Genomic DNA, 6,000 nt, shown 5'->3' with positions numbered 1-6,000 from the left:
GTAATGTGTGTAGATTCAATTATTAACTAACTAGTGTCAAACAATGATGTCAACCTGGACCAATTAGGACACTTAGAACAATTCAAAACTAATATGGTAACATCCTTGCACCACAAAAAGGATAAAAGAAAGGGTGTTACAGGACATCGTCATCACACATAGACAGGGGTCAACAGAAGATCGTTGGTACTTAAAAGGAGAAGATAGATTACAGTCAAAAAACACAGCAAGGGATGAAGAAGGAGAGAAGTCCGTGCCGCAGCAAGCACAGAAACAAGAACGGGTGTTGTGTGTTGCTGCATATCTATTACCATTGTTAAGTATTAACTTTGTACATCTTAGTTAAGCCTAATAAACTCTCTGACTTGGTCACATAACTTGAGTTTGTACCTTGTAGGCCTATCTTGGTCAGGAATCTAAAGGTGAGACGGGTTGGGTATTCTCTGTCTCACCTCTGTTCAGGTAACATCTCCCTGAAACTTACAGCTCTTTACTATATGCATACATTGCTATGTATTTTGTCCTCCTCAAACTTCGAAATTGTGGGCCCGTTAAAAACATTGTTCTCCGTACAGTTTTCTGCGTCACCCCACTGCATAGTTCTGCCCAGTAAGCAAAAAGGATCAGTTCACTACGAAACTCTAAAATAGAATCAAAATGCTGCGGATGCTGGACATCTGAAAACAAAACAAGAAATGCTGGAAATACTCAGCAGGTCTGGCAGCATCTGTGTAGAGAGAAACACAGTTAACGTTTCAGGTGAGTGACCTTTGATCAGAATATTTGCAGCACTGTCTGTTTTTATTTCAGATTTCCAGCATTCACAGTATTGTGTTTTTATTAACATGAACGGATTTCTCAGCTGCAAGTTGAAATCATTGTACAGCATTCTATTAATCAAAACGCCGCAGAAACGCAGTACAGTAAGCGATGCTGGTATAGTGGTGAGCATAACTGCCTTCCAAGAAGTTGGTCCTGGTTCGATTCCCGGTCATTGTGATCTGAAATTGCAGTTTTACTTTATGTTGCAGTATTTTGCAAACGAAAAAATTTCAAAGCCTTGACAGAATTGAAGTTGATAAAATATTCTCATCATCCAATCAGATTCATTCTCCTGCTTGATCAGTGTCGCCCTTGAGCAAGTTTGTTTCCTTCAAGTGTTTCTCCAATTTCCTATTGAAATCATTGATTGTCTCTGCTTCCACCACACTTGTGGACAGACAGTTGCAGCAGGTATAACAAAAAGTGCTTCCTCACATTTCCCTGCATCTCTTTCCCAAAACCATCAATCTGTGTCTCCTAGTCCTTGTACCATCAACTAATGGGAACATGTTCTCCTTGTCTAACGTACCTACACCTGTATCAAATTTCCCCTCAATCCACATTGCTGCAAGGAGAACAACCACTTACTTAGATAACACAATGCAGAGCCATCTATCCAAGCTTTTCAATAACAAAAGAATAGTTGTGTTGCAAGTAGTATAGATAGGAGCATAACAACAAGAGACTTTGATTGATCAACTGATTGTCTCTGCCCAACGCACCAGATTTTCTGCATCACCTGAACACTGCTCACCGCTGTGTAAAGTTTGGAGTATTTTCATGGCTTACATTAATGCAAGAACTACAATGTCAAGGTTGGATTGTAAAGCATGACGGTCATCTTCACTGAACTACGTCAAAATGTCATGTTGAGAGTGGTGTCAGTGTGGAAGATGCACGTAGCCATAGGAAAAAAAAAGACAAGTCATGTAGCTGGAGGGGGATCCACAATGTGGGGGCGATGCACCGTGACATATTTTACGTTTGTGACAAATAAGAACAACTAAAAAAATAGGATTAATGATATGCTTTGTACCTCAATATATTGAAGTCTGTTTGATCTGTTGCTTGCTTTATTATGAAATTTGTTTTCAAGGCTATACTTTGTTTAAACCTTTGTGTGAGAACAATGGGAGAGACACCAGCACTCCTTGCAAGTAGAGAGAAGAGATCAAGGCAGAATTAAAGAAAAAAAATGTCTGGGATCAGCAAGAACGTAACCTTTAGGATCTTTGCTAAAATAGAAAGAATCGGGAGGCATGTGTGTAGATTCAACTATTAACTAACTAGTGTCAAACAATGATTTCACCCTGGACCAATTAGGACACTTAGAACAATTCAAAACTGATATGCTAACATCCTTGCACCAGAAAAAGGATAAAAGAAAGGGTGTTAAAGGACATCGTCATCACACTTAGACAGGGGTCAACAGAAGATCGTTGGTACTTAAAAGGAGAAGATAGAATACAGTCAAGAAAACACAGCAAGGATGAAAAAGGAGAGAAGTCCGTGCCGCAGCAAGCACAGAAACAAGAACGGGTGTTGTGTGTTGCTGCATGTCTATTACCATTGTTAAGTATTAACTTTGTACATCTTAGTTAAGCCTAATAAACTCTCTGACTTGGTCACATAACTTGAGTTTGTACCTTGTATGTCTATCTTGGTCAGGAATCTAAAGGTGAGACGGGTTGGGTATTCTCTGTCTCACCTCTGTTCAGGTAACATCGACCTGAAACTTACAGCTCTTTACTCTATGCATACATTGCTATGTATTTTGTCCTCCTCAAACTTCGAAATTGTGGGCCCGTTAAAAACATTGTTCTTCGTACAGTTTTCTGCGTCACCCCACTGCATAGTTGTGCCCAGGAAGCAAAAAGGATCAGTTCACAACGAAACTCTAAAATAAAAGCAAAATGCTGCAGATGCTGGAAATGTGAAATAAAAACAAGAAATGCTGGAAATACTCAGCAGGTCTGGCAGGATCTGTGTTGAGAGAAGCAGAGTTAACGTTTCAGGTGAGTGACCTTTGATCAGAATATTTGCAGCACTGTCTGTTTTTATTTCAGATTTCCAGCATTCACAGGATTGTGTTTGGATCAACATGAACGGATTGCTCAGCTGCAAGTTGAAATCATTGTACAGCATTCTATTAATCAAAACGGCGGAGCGACACCGGGCAGTAATCGGTGGCGGCATGGTGGCGAGCAGAGCTGTTTTCCAAGCAGATGTCACGGGTTCGATTCCCGGCCATTGCGATCTGAAATTGCAGTTTTACTTTATGTTGCAGTATTTTACAAACGAAAAAGGTTCAAAGCCTTGACAGAATTGAAGTTGATAAAATATTCTCATCATCCAATCAGATTCATTCTCCTGCTTGATCAGTGTCGCCCTTGAGCAAGTTTGTTTCCTTCAAGTGTTTCTCCAATTTCCTATTGAAATCATTGATTGTCTCTGCTTCCACCACACTTGTGGACAGACAGATGCAGCAGGTATAACAAAAAGTGCTTCCTCACATTTCCCTGCATCTCTTTCCCAAAACCATCAATCTGTGTCTCCTAGTCCTTGTACCATCAACTAATGGGAACAGGTTTTCCTTGTCGAACGTACCTACACCTGTATCAAATTTCCCCTCAATCCACATTGCTGTTAGGAGAACAACCACTTACTTAGATAACACAATGCAGAGCCATCTATCCAAGCTTTTCAATAACAAAAGAAGAGTTGTGTTGCAAGTAGTATAGATAGGAGCATAACATCATGAGACTTTGATAGATCAACTGATTGTCACTGCCCAACGCACCAGATTTTCAGTATCACCTGAACACTGCTCACCGCTGTGTAAAGTTTAGAGTATTTTCATGGCTTACATTTATGCAAGAACTGCAATGTCAAGGTTGGATTGTAAAGCCTGACGGTCATCTTCACTGAACTACGTCAAAATGTCATGTTGAGAGTGGTGTCAGTGTGGAAGATGCACGTCGCCATAGGAAAAAAAAGGCAAGACATGTAGCTGGAGGGGGATCCACTATGTGGGGGCGATGGACCGTGACATATTTTACGTTTGTGACAAGTAAGAACAACTAAAATAATAGGATTAATGATATGCTTTGTACCTCAATATATTGAAGTCTGTTTGATCTGTTGCTTGATTTAATATGAAATTTGTTTTCAAGGCTATACATTGTTTAAACCTTTGTGTGAGAACAATGGGAGAGACACCAGCACTCCTTGCAGGGAGAGAGAAGAGATAAAGGCAGAATTAAAGAAAAAATGTCTGGGATCAGCAAGAATGTAACCTTTAGGATCTTTGCTAAAATAGAAAGAATCGGGAAGCATCTGTAATGTGTGTAGATTCAACTATTAACTAACTAGTGTCAAACAATGATGTCAACCTGGACCAATTAGGACACTTAGAACAATTCAAAACTAATATGGTAACATCCTTGCACCACAAAAAGGATAAAAGAAAGGGTGTTACAGGACATCGTCATCACACTTGGACAGGGGTCAACAGAAGATCGTTGGTACTTAAAAGGAGAAGATAGAATACAGTCAAGAAAACACAGCAAGGAAGAAGAAGGAGAGAAGTCCGTGCCGCAGCAAGCGCAGAAACAAGAACGGGTGTTGTGTGTTGCTGCATATCTATTACCATTGTTAAGTATTAACTTTGTACATCTTAGTTAAGCCTAATAAACTCTCTGACTTGGTCACATAACTTGAGTTTGTACCTTGTAGGTCTATCTTGGTCAGGCATCTAAAGGTGAGACGGGTTGGGTATTCTCTGTCTCACCTCTGTTCAGGTAACATCTTCTTGAAAGTAACAGCTCTTTACTATATGCATACATTGCTATGTATTTTGTCCTCCTCAAACTTCGAAATTGTTGGCCCGTTAAAAACATTATTTTTCGTACAGTTTTCTGCGTCACCGCACTGCATACTTCTGCCCAGGAAGCAAAAAGGATCAGTTCACTCCGAAACTCTAAAATACAAGCAAAATACTGCGGATGCTGGAAATCTGAAATAAAAACAAGAAATGCTGGAAATACTCAGCAGGTCTGGCGCCATCTGTGTCGAGAGAAACAGAGTTAACGTTTCAGGTGAGTGACCTTTGATCAGAATATTTGCAGCACTGTCTGTTTTTATTTCAGATTTCCAGCATTCACAGAATTGTGTTTTTATTAACATGAACGGATTGCTCAGCTCCAAGTTGAAATCATTGTACAGCATTCTATTAATCAAAACGCCGGAGAAGCTCAGCGCAGTAAGCGATGGTGGTATAGTGGTGAGCGTAGCTGCTTTCCAAGCATTTGGTTTGGGTTTGATTCCCCGCCATCGCAATCCGAAAATGCAGGTTCACTTTGTGTTGCTGTATTTTCCCAATGAAAAAAATTGAAATCCTTGTCAGAATTGAAGTTGATAAAATATTCTCATCATCCAATCAGATTCATTCTTCTGCTTGATCAGCGTCGCCCTGGAGCCAGGTTGTTTCCTTCAAGTGTTTCTCCAATTTCCTATTGAAATCATTGATTGTCTCTGTTCCACCACACTTGTGCACAGGCAGTTGTCGCAGGTAAAACAAAAACTGCTTCCTCATATTTCCCTGCACCTCTTTACCAAAACCATCAATCTGTGTCTCCTCGTCCTTGTACCATCAACTAATGGGAACTGGTTCTCCTTGTCTAACTTACCTACACCTGTATCAAATCTCCCCTCAATCCACATTGCTGTAAGGAGAACAACCACTTACTTAGATAACACAATCCAGAGCCATCTATCCAAGCTTTTCAATAACAAAAGAATAGTTGTGTTGTAAGTAGTATAGATAGGAGCATAACATCAAGAGTCTTTGATAGATCAAATTATTGTCTCTGCCCAACGCACCAGATTTTCAGTATCACCTGAACACTGCTCACCGCTGTGTAAAGTTTAGAGTATTTTCATGGCTTACATTTATGCAAGAACTGCAATGTCAAGGTTGGATTGTAAAGCATGACGGTCATCTTCACTGAACTACGTCAAAATGTCATGTTGAGAGATGTGTCAGTGTGGAAGATGCACGTAGCCATAGGAAAATAAAAGGCAAGTCATGTAGCTGGAGGGGGATCCACAATGTGGGGGCGATGGACCGTGACATATTTTACGTTTGTGACAAATAAGAACAACTAAAATAATAGGATT

This window comes from Heterodontus francisci, chromosome 21 (genome assembly GCF_036365525.1).
Source record: "Heterodontus francisci isolate sHetFra1 chromosome 21, sHetFra1.hap1, whole genome shotgun sequence".
NCBI lineage: Eukaryota > Metazoa > Chordata > Chondrichthyes > Heterodontiformes > Heterodontidae > Heterodontus > Heterodontus francisci.
The sequence above is the reverse complement of the archived record's forward strand: the minus strand, read 5'-3'. Positions refer to the sequence as shown.